This window comes from Carcharhinus amblyrhynchos, chromosome 30, assembly GCF_965287045.1.
Source record: "Carcharhinus amblyrhynchos chromosome 30, sCarAmb.v2.hapA, whole genome shotgun sequence".
NCBI classification, from domain to species: Eukaryota; Metazoa; Chordata; class Chondrichthyes; order Carcharhiniformes; family Carcharhinidae; genus Carcharhinus; species Carcharhinus amblyrhynchos.
This window is the reverse complement of record NC_137353.1, coordinates 7,179,889-7,196,043: the sequence shown is the minus strand read 5'-3', so window position 1 is coordinate 7,196,043 and position 16,155 is coordinate 7,179,889.

Below are 16,155 nucleotides of genomic sequence, written 5' to 3'. Positions count from 1 at the left end.
ATGAGGGGGTGACACTGTGTGGTGAGTACTGCTACCTCACAGCACCAGGGGCCTGGGTTCAATCCCAGCCTTGAATGATTGATTGTGTGAAGTTCACATGTTCTCTGGTGCCTGCATGGGGGTTCCTCCCTGGGTGCTCCAGTTTCCTCCCCCACAAGTTATGTGGGTTCGGTGGATTGGCTATTGTCCCAAGGTGTGTAGGCTGAATAGATTAGGGCGGTAAATATGTAGGGCTACAAAAATAGGGCCTGGGTGGGGTAATATGTTGGAGAGTTGGTGCAGGCTAGATGGGCTGAATGGCCTCCTTCTGCACTGATAACCCTGAGTATGGGATCCTTGTCCAGAGCAACTCTTTAAAATGGAAGGGGTAAACAAGCATTGACAGTTAAAATCCACTCCAGGGAAACCCCTTTTGTCACGTCACTGTCATCTTCAACAGACTCCTGCTCTTCAGGCTACTAAGGAAAATATTTTGGAGATTAGGCCTGTGCTACACATGGCAATGATGAAAGTAACATTCAGTAGAAATACCTGAGAGCTAATTCTCCTGCCACTAACTGAAGTTTTGCAGATTCCATCATTGGCCATGGATCATACCCATGAGGAACAGCTCAAGGTATGGCTCCTTCTCTGGCCAAGACTGCAAGGAACTACAGAGGGTCGTGAATGTCGCGTGACAACACTGACTAGTTACTACACTAGTTTAAGTAGCCATGGATTTTTAAATATTCTGTTTTGGAATGAATCTTGCATCGGGGGTGGTTGAGGGGAGGGGCTAGTAATAAGATATTGTCAAATAATCATAGATTCCCTACAGTGCAGAAGGAGGCCATTTGGCCCATCGAATCTGCACCAACCACACTCCCACCCGGGCCCTATCCCCATAACCCACATATTTATCCCAGCTAATCCCCCTGACACTAAGGGTCAATTTAGCATGGCCAATCCATCTAATTCCCTGTGTCTTTGGACCGTGGGAGGAAACCAGAGCACCCGGAGGAAGGCCACATAGACACGGGGAGAAAATGTGAACTCAACACGGATGGTAACCTGAGGCCAGAATTGAACCCGGGTCCCCGGCACTGAGAGGCAGCAGTGCTAACCACTGTGCCCGAATAACATTGACTTATTTTGGTGTGTATGTTGTTGGTTGTCCCCTAGATTTGAAGATGATGTCTATTCAGGGTAGCAAACCCCATGTCATGGGTCTTCATGGGACCGAACAAGTTAATTTGTGCCCCACAGCTGATCATTGGGTATTTGAGGCAGGGCGTCCCACCAGGGAGAGGGATCCCAGGTGCATTATTTTGTTTGCTCTGCTGCTGCCCTGCCTCCCTCAATGACCCGTTGGGATTAAAGCATGATGCAACTTGATGGTTAAGTTGACATTTTAAAGAAGTGCATGCTTTAATAATGTAAAAACTTGCCAAGGCACTTCATGGAATATAATAAGGTTTTAAAACATTGATGTCAAGCCAAAGAGGGAGTGGTTCAAACAAATGCCCAAATGTTTGATCAAAGCGGTAGGTTTACAAAATGCTTTGAAGGAATAATGAGAATTTCAATGTTTTGAAATGTGAAGACGGCTGCTAGTTTTTTTTTATTATTCATTTATGGGACGTGGGCATTGCTGGCTGGCCAGCATTTATTACCCATCCCTAGTTGCCCTTGAAACTGAGTGACTTGCCCAGCCGTTTCAGACAGAGAGTCAACCACATTGCTGTGGCTCTGGAATCACATAGGTCAGAATGGCAGATTTCCTTCCTCTAAAGCACATTAATGAATCAGATGGTTTTTCCAACAATTGGCGATGCTTTCATGGTCATCAGTAGATTCTTAATTCCAGATTTTTTTTTTATATATTGAATTCAAATTCCACCAGCTACCGTGGTAGGATTTGAATGCGGGTCTCCAGAACATTAGTTGAGTTTCTGGATTAGTAGTTAATATCACTAGGCTATCGCCCCCCCCTTAAGTGCTGGAGTGAAAGAAATCATGAATGTACAAGAGACCAACATTGGAAGGCAGAATTCTTAAGCGGTTGTCGGGCTGCAGGAAGTTATAGAAATTGGAAGGAGTGAGGCTATGAAGTGACTTAACTGCAAGAGTGAGGATTTTCAGTTTGAAGCATTGGTGAATTGGGAGCCAGTGAATACGGGTGATGACCTTGATTTGATTTATTATTGTCACGTATTAACATACAGCAAAAAGTATTGTTTCTTGCGCACTATACAGACAAAACATACCATTCATAGAGAAGGAAACAAGAGAGTGCAGAATGTTTAGAAGCATAGAACAAGGGTAAAAGATAGAAGGTGTGCTGGGCACAGCTTGCAGGAAGTCGCCTTGCTCTGTCGCCATCTTGGATTCACAGTTCATAATGAGCTAGAAATGTGAGCTGGCACACGAGCAAGAGAGTTTTAGATGAGCTCAAATTGGTGGAGATGGGAAGATGGGATAGTCTAGTCTGGAGGGAGCAAAAACAATGAGATTTTCCACTGCAGATGGACTGAGCTAGGGCTGGAGACATAATGGAGATGGGTAAGAGTTAATGGTCTTGAGGATTGGGGTTAAATAGGACACCAAGTTTGTTAAGAGCCCAATTCGGCCTGAGACAGCGGTGAGGGAAGTTGTTGCAAATGGAGTTTATGGCGGGGTCCAAAAGACAATGGCCTCAGTCTTGCTACTGTTTAATTGGCTGGTATTGAGAACAGTGTAGAGCCTTGTTAACAGAGTGTTAGTTGTCCTTTATGGAATCTATCCATCTACATGAAACCTGTCAGTTGTTTTGAATGGAACAATTCCAATATAAATCTCATATGGGGAAAGAGCAGGGGACTGGACCTAATTGGATAACTGTTTTCAAAGTGCGTGAAGAATTGAATGGCTGTTTTTTGTGCCGTACAATTTTATGATTAAGTGGAAATCTAACTTTCAGAGTGGACTTTTTTTTTTGCAATTTTTGTTTAAATTGCTTTCAGTTCTGACTTGCAGAATGTGCCTTATTTTCATTGGCGGCAGTGCCTCCAGCTGCCTGGATCCTTAACCTGTGAATTCCCTCCCAAACTTAACCTCTCTGCCCTTTTCACTTCACTGCCTTCCTGTAAGACACTCTTTTTAAAGCCTATGTCTGTAACTCGGCCTTTAGCTATCTAGGAAGCTGGCCCCAGTTGTAGCCTCAAGTATTTTGAAGTATGAATCATGGAATTTCTCCAGTGCAGAAACAAGCCGTTCGGCCCATCAAGTCTGTACCAACAACAATCCCACTCAGGCCCTATCCCCAACCCCACTTATTTACCCTAGTAACCCAACTGAGTGTAGAGTCAATTCAGCACGGCCAATCAACCTAACTTTCTTTGGAGTGTGGGAGGAAACCAGAGTACCCGGGAGGAACCCACGCAGACCCGGGGAGAATGTGCAAACTCCACGCAGATAGTGATCCAAGCCGGGAATCGAACCCTGGTCCCTGGTGCTGTGAGGCAGCTGGGCTAATCACTGTGCCACCGTGCCGTGTGATCTCGTTGAAACTTGCAAAATTCTCTCAGCTGGATGCAAATAGGAAGTTTCCCCTTGGCTGGTGAGTCTAAAACCAGGGCACGTCGTTTCAAAATAAGGGGTAGGACATTAAGATTGAGAAGAGGTGGAATTTCTTTGGCCCGAGGGTGGTGATTCTTTGGAATTCTACAGCATGAGAGCTGTGGAAGTCCCATCATTGAGTGTGTTCAAGAAAGAAATCGGTAGCTTTCTGGATACTGAAGATATCGCGGGATATAGGACTAGTGGGGAATGTAGGGTTGCGGTAGATCATAGAAACTCTACAGTGCAGATGGAGGCCATTTGGCCCATCGAGGCTGCACAATCCCACCCAACCCCTATCCCTGTGACTCCATGTGTTTACCCTAACAATCCCCCTGACACTAATGGTCAACTTAGCATAGCCAGATCAGCTATGATCTGTTTGAATGGTAGAGCAATCTGATGGACTGAATGGCCTATTCCTTCTATTTCCTATGTTCCTAATAATATTGCTTTTTATGTGGTTACAGTGTTTTGCTTAAGTGCCATGAGGTATTTTATTACAGTAAAGGTGCTATACAAGTTGCATTATTAGGTAACTATCTCTAGTCATTTATATTGTAACTGGAACACAATTGAATTCTGGTCCTCCTCGACTTTGAAGGTCATGTGGGTGGCATGGTGGCACAGTGGTTAGCACTGCTGACTCTCAGTGCCAGGGACCTGGGTTCGATTCCTGGCTTGGGTCAATGCCTGTGCGGAGTTTACACACTCTCCCCATATCTGCATGGGTTTCCTCCGAATGCTCCTGTTTCCTCCCACAGTCCAAAAGGCTGGTTAGGTGCATCAGCTGTGCCAAATTCTCCCTCAGTGTACCTGAACAGGCGCTGGAGTGTGGCGACTAGGGGATTTTCACAGCAACTTCATTACTTGTGACATTAATACATTTTTAAAATGTATTAATTTCATCTTTTAGGCTTTAGGTAAACTGTGACGGTTCTATCTTGAAATTGGGCCTTAACAATTGGGTTAAACCATGTGGGATTCTGCAGGTACACTTTTTACATTTCTAAAGCTAATTATTAGTTAATTATTGCCCATGGAGGAGTTTGCCTCTTCTATGCATCACAGCCTTAGTGATTCTATGACCCTGGATTTCAATGAGCTTTCTTGTGGGAGTACATGGAGAGCACAGTGGTTAACACTGCCACCTCTCTGCGCCAGGGATCCGTGTGTGATTCCAGCCTCGAGTCACTGTGTGAAGTTTGCATGTTCTCCCCCGTGTCTGCATGTATTTACTTTGGGTGCTCTGGCTTCCTCGCACAGTCCAAAGCTGTGCAGGTTAGGTGCATTGGCCGTGCAAAATGGCACCTTTAATGTCCCAAGGTGTGTAGGTTAAGGGGATTAGCAGGGCAAATGTGTGGAGTTACAGGGATAGGGCTTGGGTACGATGCTCTGTTGGAGACTTAATGCTGGACCAATGACCTCATTCTGTAAGGATTCTGTATAAAATGGAAAGTATTGACGTGTGCAATCAAACTTAATAAAAGCAAAATACGAAGATGCTGGAAAGCTGAAGTAAGAACATAAAATGTTGTAAATACCCTGCAGGTCAGGGTGCATCTGTAGAGAGAGAGAGAGAGAGATAACGGGCAGGATTTTCTGTTTGTGCCTACCCCCAGTTATTCCAGAAATTCCTGCTGAAGTCAGAGGACATTCTAAACATTCCATCCGGTTGTCTGTTCAGCCCATCGCAATTCAGATGGGACCAGAATATTTATCCCAATGTTTCAACTCCAAAGCAACTCCCACGTGTCCACTTTGTTACCCGGTAGGTTTGGAGAAGGTGAGACAGGTACTTTCTCCTTTTTTTATATAATCCATGGGACGTGGGTGCTGCTGGCTAGACCAGCATTTCTTGCCCATCCCTAGTTGCCTGAGGGCAGTTGAGAGTCAACCACATTGCTGTGGCTCTGGAGTCAGATGTAGGCCAGACCGGGTAAGGACGGCAGATTTCCTTCCCTAAAGGACATCAGTGAACCAGATGGGTTTTTCCGACAATGGTTTCATGGTCATCAGTAGATTCTTAATTCCAGATTTTTTTTTTTATTGAGTTCAAATTCTACCATCTGCCGTGGTGAGATTCGAACCCGGGTCTCCAGAACATTAGCTGAGTTTCTGGATTATTAATCTAGCGATAAAACCATTAGGCCATCGCCTATTATACATTCAATCTGATGTTCGCTCTCCAGAGTGGGTGTGTGAAGAATCGCACAGTAGATAAAATCTAAACTGATTGCTTTCTGCTTGAAAGATCTTCCTGAATTTAATCCCTGCGCAGGGTGGGTTATTTTCGTGGTGGGACAATGAATCCCCCTGGAATAAATGACTATTTTCTGCTAATTTGTTGAAGAGGGCAGAGATGGACTGTTGCTTTACTTCTGCTTGTGTGCCTGTTAACTGTGCACCGGCTAAAGCAATGTTAATAATACTTTCTGATGCCCCTGGCAAGAGATTTTGAGAGGGGGATGGTGTCCCTGTGTCTGATTTGGGGAGGAGGGAGGTGGGATGCCTGATGATGCCATCCAGTTGGTGTGGATCAGACTGGTGCCAACACCACCAGGTCTGAGCCCTGTTCCAGTTGGGAGATAGGTTTGGGATGATCCTCCCACCTCCTTGCCTCCTCTCTGGTGGAGGTAGCCACGCTGTAGGCCCAACCACCCCTCAAAAACTGAAGGAGAAGCTTCAACTGCTTAACGCTAGTGGTGGGATTCTCTGCCCCTGCCACTGCCGATGGGAATTCCCATTGGAGTCACCCCCATGCCGGTGGGAAGCCCGTGGAGGAGGGAGGAGCTGATGGGACCGGAGAATCCCGTCAGAGTGAACGGCCAGAGATTTCCAGTCAATTTTTTTTTTGAAATGGACAAAAAGAAGAGGAACACAAATGGAATTTTAATCTGTGAGGCTTGGTTTTAAAGTTCAATCAAGCTGGGAGGTTTAGATCAGCGGAGGGGGTAGAATCATAGAATCCCAACAGGGCAGATAGAGGCCATTCAGCCCATTGAGTCAGCATCATCATCAATCCCATCCAGGCCCAATCCCTGTAACTCCATGTATTTACCTTAACCTGTCACCCATTTGATTTGATTTATTGTCACATGTATTGGTATACAGTGAAAGGTATTGTTTTGTGCACTTTTATAAAGACAAAGCATACCGTTCATAGAGAAGGAAACAGAGTGCAGAATGTAGTGTTACAGTCATAGCTAGGGTGTAGAGAAAGATCAACTTAATGCGAGGTAGGTCCATTCAAAAGCCTGACAGCAGCAGGGAAGAAGCTGTTCTTGAGTCGGTTGGTACGTGACCTCAGACTTTTGTATCTTTTTCCCAACGGAAGAAGGTGGAAGAGAGAATGTCCAGGCAGCATGTCGTCCTTTTGTTATGCTGGCTGCTTTGCCCTGGCGCTAAGGGTCAATTTAATATGGCCAATCCACTCAACTTGTACATCTTTGGACTGTGGGAAGAAGCTGGAGGGAATCTGCACAGACACAGGGAGAACGTGCAAACTCCATACAGACAGTGACCCAAGCTGGGAGTCGAACCCAGTGTCCCTGGCGCTGAGAGGCAGCAGTGCCAACCTCTGTACCACCGTTATTGCAACTGCATTCCCCAAATGACACTTTGCAAACCTTCGCATAGTTTGTAAATAAAAAGTTTTGATCAGGGTGTGGATGCCAGCAAGTGAACCTTGATAAAGTTAAGAGGAAAGCAGTTTATTAAAAGGAAGTTACGGTCAGAATTAAAATCCAAGTAGTGCATCACTTGGAAACACAGCAATGTAAAGTCGCCAGTGTTCATTTTATAAACTGTCTCGAGTTGCAGGAAAAGCCCCCAAGTTAATCCAATTCTGTCAGTGGTTAAGTTCCCGTTTTGCCATATGTGGTAAAATAATCAGGTTCTGTCTTTTTTTTCTTCCTAAAATGTTTTCTCTGGAATGTCTGTTTTTAAAATCTGAAAGCTGTCTCAGAACAAAAAAATTGCACTGTCGAACCCAGACACCCAAACAGGATTTGGTTCCAGTTACGCTGAATATTTGAAATGAATGACCTCTTCTCTTAGTCTGACGTGTTCACTGTTCAAACAGGACAATGTAGCAACCAAGCATGCAGTCGTCAGTTGTTCTCAGACATTTTAATTGGCAATTGCTGTCGAAGTCTATCTATAAACAGTTTTTAAAGGAATCACATGGCCAGATCTGAAATGCTGACACATTACCCAAGTGTAATTAACCTCTGGCAGATTCTCCGACTGTCTCTTCTAGTTTAGCTGAGCTGCTGGGCGTCAGTGTGAGCAGTCCAGCCTATGATTTGGCAGGAGTCCTTATCCACCCCAATTTCTTCTGCTTATCTCACTGCTGGAAATTTTTTAAAGTTTATTTATTAGTGCCCCAAGTAGGCTGACATTAATACTGTCGTGGTGTTACTGTGAAAGTCCCCTAGTCGGGTAGCACGGTGGTTAGCACTGCTGCCTCACAGCACCAGGACCCAGGTTCGATTCCCAGCAGTGCACATTCTCCCCATGTCTGCATGGGTTTCCCCCGGAGTGTTCCAGTTTCGTCCAAAAAGACACACTGATTACTTGCATCGGCCATGCTAAATTCTCCCTCGGTGTACCTGAACAGGTGTCGGAGAGTGGCGACTAGGGGATTTTCGCAGTAACTTTATTGCAGTGCTAATGTAACCCCACTTGTGAAACTAATAAATAAACTTAAAACTAGTCACCATGCTCCAATGCCTGTTTGGGTACACAGAGAGAAATTAGCATGGTCAATACAACTCACCAGGTCTTTCAGACAGTGGGAAGAAACCGGAGCACCCAGAGGAAACCCACACAGACACGGTGAAGAAGCGCAGACTCCGCATAAACAGTGACCCAAACTGGGCATTGAACCCAGGTCCCTGATGCTGTGAGGCATCAGTGCTAACCACTGTGCTGCTGTGCCGCCTATGTAAGTATAGTGACGATTTGATTTATGTATTAGCATACAGTGAAAAGTATTGTTTCTTGTGCACTATACAAACAAAATATACCGTTCATAGAGAAGGAAAGGAGAGAGTGCAGAATGTAGCATTACAGTCATAGCTAGGGTGTAGAGAAAGATCAACTTAATGCGAGGTAGGTCCATTCAAAAGTCTGATGACAACAGCAGGGAAGAAGCTGTTCTTGAGTCGGTTGGTGACCTCAGATTTTTGTATCTTTTCCCCGACGGAAGAAGGTGGAAGAGAGAATTTTTGTTGAAGCCCTGGGTGTTCTTTAAACTTAGACCTTTAACATCTTCTAAAAGGAGACCAGAACAGAGTATTTTACTATTTGCTGTCATTTCAGCAATCAGAATTTAGCCCCCCACCCCAGTCCTACCACCAGGAAATACTGGCACCTTACTGGGCTGTAGTCCCCTCAGTGTATACCTTGTGCCCTACAAGGTGCCATCATTTGTTGTGTGAGCCTTGGTGGGAGATTGGCAGGTGATTTGGTTGCAAAAGCTGGTATGAACACCGCCTAACAAATTCAAGCATCAACATATTATAATGGGTAACTGGATTGCAATCAGGAGAATCTTTGGAAATCTCCTGTATGTGTAGTGGCTGCAGTTAATTGTGAGGGTGATTGATTGCATTGAGGGTGCGATGAATTAACTCTGCACAGACTCTAGACTGAAATTGGGAATTAATTCCTCTCTCTCTCTCTCTCTCTCTCTCTCCCTCACTCTCAGTTCCTGCTGTTGGAACTTGCTGAATCACTGAAATATTTGCATTTATATCGCACATTGCGAGACACAACTGGCCACTGAATGAGACATTTAGTGCAACACTTCCCCTGCATTAGCACATCAGCTTGAACTGGGCAGGGAGAGGGAGAGGGCTGGGGAGGGGAAGAGAGAGTTTTCAACCCATGACCTTCTGCCTTAAAGGCAATTGTGCTCTAAACCCTGACCCGCTCTCCACCTCCCCCCCCAACTGAGCCATGGCTGACGTTGAGGGAGCTGTGTTTCTTTGATCTAAAGATTGGTGACTTGCTCCTCTGACCTCGCACTGATTCCATTATTTAGCAGTCTGCAGAGAGAATGAAGGAATGACTACACGGATTCAATAAGGGGTGGGTGGCACAGTGGTTAGCATCACTGCCTCGCAGCGCCAGAGACCCGGGTTCGATTCCCGGCTTGGGTCACTGTCTGTGTGGAGTCTGCACATTCGCCTCATGTCTGAGTGGGTTTGCTCCGGTTTCTTCCCACAGTCCAGAAATGCGTAGGTTAGATGGATTGGCCGTGATTAATGTGTGGGGGGTGGACCTGGGTGAGGTGTTCTTTTGGAGAGTGGGCACAGATTTGATAGGTCAAATGGCCTCCTTCTGCAGTGCAGAAATTCTGTAGATCTAAAACTGCCTGTTTGGAAGAAGAATTAAACAATGGATTCATACAGGGTAAAAGCTGGAAAAAAGCTCTTTTCTCTCCTTACAGATGCTGCCAGACCTGCTGAGATTTTCCAGCATTTTCTCTTTTGCTGAATGGATTCACACTTTCTGTTTTACAGAATTTACACTTGGCAAACACCTGAGGACAGAATCTGTTCCATTTAAGCTGCAAACTCTACAGTTTGTGGGAGGCATTTGCGAAGAGAGAAATAACTTTTATAAAATATACAATTATTTTTCATTTTGAAAGCTTGAAGACTAAGCTGGATATTTGTCACCATGGAGAGTAAGGCTACAAGTGATAACCCTGTTAGCCACATAACTGAGCTATTCTAAAGTTAAAGAATGGGTCTAAGTATTTATTTTTCGTTCTCTATTTGCAAACCACTTAACAGCCCACCGGAGATTGAAATTTATTTCTGAAGAAAATCCAATTCTAATTTTTTTTTCCAAAGCTGGAAACCACCTACACTCTCAATCCATCTAGCAACAAGTTATCACACAATAGCAACCAACTTAATGTTTCACATCATTTTCAAAGCTGTAGTTCCGATCGATCATAAGACACTGGAGAAGAATTCGGCCATCGAGTCTGCTCCGCCATTCAATCATGGTTGATATTTTTCTCATCCCCATTCTCCTGCCCTCTCCCCACAACTGATCCCCTTCTTAATCAAGAACCTATCTATCTCTGTCTTAAAGACACTCAATGACCTGGCCTCCACAGTTTTCTGTGGCAGAGAGTTCCACAGATTCACCAAAAGTATTGTTTCTTGCGTGCTATACAGACAAAACATACCATTCATAGAGGAGGAAACAAGAGGGTGCAGAATGTAGTGTTACAGTCATAGCTAGGGTGTAGAGAAAGATCAACTTAATGCGAGGTAGGTCCATTCAAACGCCTGACAGCAACAGGGAAGAAGCTGTTCTTGAGTCGGTTGGTACGTGACCTCAGATTTTTGTATCTTTTCCTGACAGAAGAAAGTGGAAGAGAGTGTGAATCTTGACTTTGCGTGAATCATTTCTTTTTTGAAGGTTGCCCATTGTTCTGCTACAGTTTCTTCCGCCAACCTTTGACTCTAGTCTATTTGGCCCGGCTCCCATTGAAGTTGGCCCTCCCCCAGTTAATTCTTCTTACTCTGAATTGTCCTTTGCATTTTTCTACCTAAACAATTTCATCTTAAACCCTTTTATGATGCAATGACCGCTGTGCAGAGGAGAGTCACCAGCTGTCTGGGATGGAACATTTTAGTAACGAAGAGAGATTGAAGAGGCTTGGGTCGTTTTTGTTGGAGCAGAGAAGACTGGCAGGCCACCTGATTGATATGTACAAGGTTGTGAGATGATGTGGAGATGCTGGTCTAATACATATAAGAAATATACAGTGAATGGCAGAACCCTTAAGAGTATTGATAGGCAGAGGGATCTGGGCGTCCAGGTACACAGGTCACTAAAAGTGACAATGCAGATGGAGAAGGTGGGCAAGAAGGCATGTGGCATGCTTGTCTTCATCAGCTGGGGTATTGAGTTTAAAAATTGGTAAGTCATGTTGCAGCTTTACAGAACCTTAGTTAGGCCACACTTAGAACATAATGTTCAATTCTGGTCGCCACACTACCAGAAGGATGTGGAGGCTTTAGAGAGGATACAGAAAAGATTTACCAGGACGGTGCCTGGTATGGAGGGCATTAGCTATGAGGAGAGGTTGGAGAAACTTGGTTGGTTCTCACTGGAATGAGAGAGGTTGAGGGGTGACCTGATAGAAGTCGACAAGATTATGAGGGACATGGACAGAGTGGATAGTCAGAAGCTTTTTCCCAGGGTGGGAGAGTCAACTACTAGAAGCACCGGTTTAGGGTGTGAGGGGCAAGGTTTAAAGGAGATGTGTGAGGCAAGTTTTTTGCACAGAGGGTGGTGGGTGCCTGAAACTCACTGCCGGGGGAGGTAGTGGAAGCGGATACAATAGTGATTTTTAAGGATCATCTTGACAAATACATGAATCGGATGGGGATCGAGGGATATAATCTCTGGAAGGCTAGGGGGTTTTAGTTCAAATGGGCAGCATGGTTAGTGCTGTAATTTTCTTTGTGGAGTTATGAGGATGGGGCCTAGGTGGGAGTATTTTCAGTACAGGCTCGATGGGCCAAATGGCCTCATTCTGCACTATAGATTCTATAACTGACTCTATTCGTAAATTTGTAGATTAAAATCATGAGGGATTTCAGCATTAAAGCTGTTTGTTTCTTAAGCTGGAAATAGGTTCATTTATTGCCTCAAAAATACAAATTTTAAGATCATTTCTCGACAGGAGAAAGTTAATTTTGCCGCCACTGTAAGGTTCTATTACTCTCGAAATGTTTAACCTTTGATCTTCCCAGGTCGAGACGAGTTAATATTTTCAACCATCTGCTCCGTGCCTATTGAGGACAGGACTCCATTAAATTGCTTGCAATGCTAATTAAAAACTCCCATTTTTTTTTGGGGAACCGAACCTCCTTGAGAAGGAAAGACAGCTTCAGAGAGGGGTTTTTGGAATGTGCTACATCATTCCCCAGCCCACGTGGCCGCCTGCAGACCCCCTTCACACTCAGTGTGTGAGATTATCCAATTTGTTCGCTGTCTGTCTTTCCATGCTGTCTGTATTTCATTCACTTTGCTGGTCTTTTTTTTTTAGAAAGAAACATGTTTTAATGGTATCTTTCCCCGGGATGTTTGGCCTCTGATGTGGAAACAGCCTTGGCAGACTTTAACAACTGCTGTAAAAGCTATGTTGTTGACAGATTAAGATGTGTCTGGGGTTTATAATTCGCTGCTCGATATTTTTTCCAAGAAAGATGATAATTATTGTTTTAGCAGGTTTGGTTGGATGTGTTTCAATTTGGGTGTTAAAGATCCTCAAACACAGGAGAAAAGGGAGTGTAATTGTCGACCTCTCACCACTGGCTGGTTAGATTCTCAAATTGCTGACACGTGAGTATTTGGAAAGATAGTAAATTTCTAAACAGGCTATTTGGTCCGTGGAAAGTGTAAAACAAGCACCTCATTAAACTGAGCATTCCCCAAATCAAATCATAGCTTCACCCCACTTGCAAAAATCCAAAGCTGTCCTCCTTCAAGTCTTCAGCATCCATTTCAATGGGACATTGATTCCAGTTGGCACAGTGGTTAGCACTGCCACCTCACAGCGCCAGGGTTCCATTCCAGCCTTGGGTCACTGTCTGTGTGGAGTTTGCACATTCTCCCCATGTCTGCATGAGTTTTCTCTGGGTGCTTCAGTTTCCTCCCACAGTCCAAAATATGTGAAGGTTGGGTGGATTGGCCATGTTAAATTGACCCATAGTGTCAGGGGACAAGCAGGGTAAATGCATCAGGTTACTGGGATAGGGTCCGGGTGGACTTGTGGTCAGTGTAGACTCCGATGGGCCTCCTTCTGCACTGTAGGGATTTTATGATTCTAAGTGTTAATGGTCCAGAGTTTCAAGTTTTTAGATGTCTAGATCACCAACAACCTGCCCTGGTCCCTCCAAGCTGACAGTATAGCTAAGAAAGCCCAGCAATGCTTCCACTTCCTCAGGAGGCTAAGGAAATTTGGCATTTCAGCTACAACTCTCACCAACTTTTACAGATACACTATGGAAAGCATTCTTTCTGGTACTACCACAGATTGGTATGGCTCCTACTCTGCCCAAGACCACTAAAAACTACTAAAGGGTTGTGAATGTAGCCCAGTCCATCACGCAAACCAGCCTCCCATCCATTGACACTGTCTACACTTCCCGTTGCCTCGGGAAAGCAGCCAGCTTAATTAAAGACCTCGTGCATCCCGGACATTCTCTCTTCCATCGGGGAAAAAGTCTGAGGTCACATAAGAACCGACTCGAGGACAGCTCCTTCCCTGCTGCTGCCAGACTTCTGAATAGACCTACCTCGCATTAAGCTGATCTTTCTCTACACCCTAGCTATGACTGTAACACTACATTCTGCACTCTCTCCTCTCCTGCTGCCCTATGTGCTCTGTGAACAGAATGTTTTGTCTGTAGAATGAGCAAGAAATAATATTTTTCACTGTATCCCAATACATGTGACAATAATAAATCAAATCAAATAAAAATATTGAAGCAAAGACCATTGTCCAGTAACACAGCAGCAGTAAATGAGCTGCGTTACTGCGCATCTCCTGTTTTTTTTTTGAAGCTTAATGACTCATCCAGGTGATCTGCTTAGCTCAGTTGGCCAGACAGCGAATGTGTGGTTCTGGATAATGCCAACAGTGTGGGATTTGATCCCAGTTCCTGCTTCCTGCAGTGTAAACGGCGGTTTGATGACCATTAAATATTCGAGGATGTGACCTGGCGAGGAAGAAGGAATGATGAATCTCTTATTCATTTTATTCTTTTTCCTATTCTGATTTAACTCAAAGTGCCTCAGTGATTGGCCAGAGTTAGTTGGGGCCCGGCACGGCACCAGCAGATCCAGACAAACCATTGCTGTACACTCCGGCGCCTGTTTGGGTCAATGCACCTAACCAGCACGTCTTTCGGACTGTGGGAGGAAACCCACGCAGACACGAAGAGAATGTGCAAACTCTGCACGGACAGGGACACAAGCCGGGAATCGAACCTGGGTCCCTGGTGCTGTGATACAGCAGTGCTAACAACTGTGCCACCCTGCGACCCATTGCACACGCACATCCACACAATTATACATGCACATGCACACATACACACAATTACACACACGCTCACATACACACACACACACACACTCAAGTACACACAATTACACAAAATCGCACATGCATGCACACGCACACGCATACACTTACACACGCACGATTACACACGCATACACTTATACACACAATTACACAACGTACACACACAATTATACACAATCGCACATGAACACAGACAATTACAGACACGCACACATGTACACACCAATATCGCACGTGCATATACACACACACAATATTACACACAATTACACACTTTCGCACATACACAAACAATTACGCACAATTGCACATGTGCACACGCACATGCAATCAGCTGTAAGCAATACAATGTGACGTGTACAATACATTTTCGTCACATTCAGGTGTCAGAAGCATGAACAAGATCAAGAATGCCAATCACTTCCTGCATCGTTTCCGCTCTCCATCTTTGAATTTGTGAATTCGAGTTGGCATCTCTAATCTGCAGGGCACTGTGCCTTCCTCACAGTGCTGTCCACACTGTAAACAGGAGCACAAACGGTCAACAACCTGTGTTTCTTACTGAAAGGAATTCTTCAGTTTTGATGAGATCTCTTGTGTGCTTCAGCATTTTCTTGCTTGCCTGTCAGAGCTCCGTCTCGCTCTCCACCACCCACCGGCGCAGCTCGCCCTCTGACCGAGCGTGTGGCCAGTTGTCCTGAGAGCAGACATCTACCCATCCAATCAGCAGCTCCCATGACTCACCGTCCAGAGCTAGTTTGCCTCTGGGGAAAAATGCACAGACTTACCAAGGATGATGGAAGTGCCAGAAAATTAACATAACAAGGCAGGAGTTCGATTAGAATTACTGCCTTTCCAGGTTAGGCCAAAGTTGTTAGAGAAGATTTGCATTTATACGGCACCGTTCCTGACAACTTTACAGCAATCAAGTATTGATACTGTCAGAATAATGAATGAAGAACATCTGGAAAAATTGGACTTTAAATAAGAACCGGGGTGGGGGTGGGGGGGGCAGTTTTTTAAAAAAATAGCCCAAAGATGACTGAGGATCTACAATCATTCATTGGCTGACTGCTGAAGGGTGAAAGGTGAGGGGTGAGGGGATTGGGTGGGGGGGTGATACTCAGGAGACAATAAAACCACCCTATTTCCAGACTAAGGGCTGCGATTTTCCCTTTTTTTTAGTGCAGCGGGTCAGGAGAATCTTGTGGGGGCAACGCATGGTGTTTGCGCATGTGTTTCCACCCCAATAGAATCCCAGTGTCGGAGTTCCGGCAGTGTCTGCTCTCTGTCGGAAATCAGCGGGGAGGATGGGAGTAATTTCAATACTAATTTAAATAAATTTTTAATGTGATTAAAGAGCCCGGGACTGAGATCTCTGGCCCCAGGAGCCTCTCCCAACACTCCCCTGCCAGCCAGAGTGGTTCACACCAGCGGGGTTTACAATAGCT